We start from the raw sequence: 780 nt of genomic DNA, 5'->3' as shown, positions 1-780 counted from the left end.
TTTTCCTTCTTTTGCTTTCTTTCAAAATTCATGCTGTTCTTATCTCTGAACACCCGCACTTGCAGATTTCCTACTGAGTCCTTGTTTTGTTGGCCCTCCCCTGTCATCAGTTTCCTGACCTGTCCTCTGCCTGCATTGCTCTGATATGATTTCAACGGATTGACCAAACCACTCCTTCATTTGAACTGTGACCATCTTCCAAGTAGCCTGTTAAGCCCATGCTGCTTTTCTTCCATTGAGCACACTTTAAGGTCAGTCAGGATCACACACCATCCCTTGCAAATGGACCTCCTGGAATCTTTAAACATCTCTCTGATGGGACCATGCCGGTCTGTCCTCAGACCCTGCCATCTGGTGGATGTTTTCAACACTGGTGTTTTCCTTATTTTTCTAACTTCAGGGTACAATAGGGTCAGACAGAGAATTCTCTTTCACATATTTTCCTTAAGCCTGGCCTGATACAGGCTTAGGATACACCAGAAGATAGGCTAAATCTGTTCATTAAGATCTGACAGGCATTGGGCCTTTCATAGTCAGAGAAGGTAATTTTCACTCAACAAGAGTGATTCCAGCCTAAGCCCCACATATTTTATCCCATGGAAACCCCACTGTATTAGTTTAATTTTGCTGTGTAACAAACTCCCACTTGCTTTCAGGTTATTGGCAGAATTCAGTTCCTGGTAGTTGTAGGACTGAGGTCCCATTTCCTGCTGGCTGTCCACTGAGGTGCCACTCTCAACTGCACACCTTGGTACATGGTCACCTCCATCTAGTAAACCA

The sequence above is a fragment of the Monodon monoceros genome, unplaced genomic scaffold (assembly GCF_005190385.1).
Source record: "Monodon monoceros isolate NGI ecotype Baffin Bay Population unplaced genomic scaffold, NGI_Narwhal_1 Super_Scaffold_19, whole genome shotgun sequence".
Taxonomy (NCBI): Eukaryota; Metazoa; Chordata; class Mammalia; order Artiodactyla; family Monodontidae; genus Monodon; species Monodon monoceros.
The sequence above is the reverse complement of the archived record's forward strand: the minus strand, read 5'-3'. Positions refer to the sequence as shown.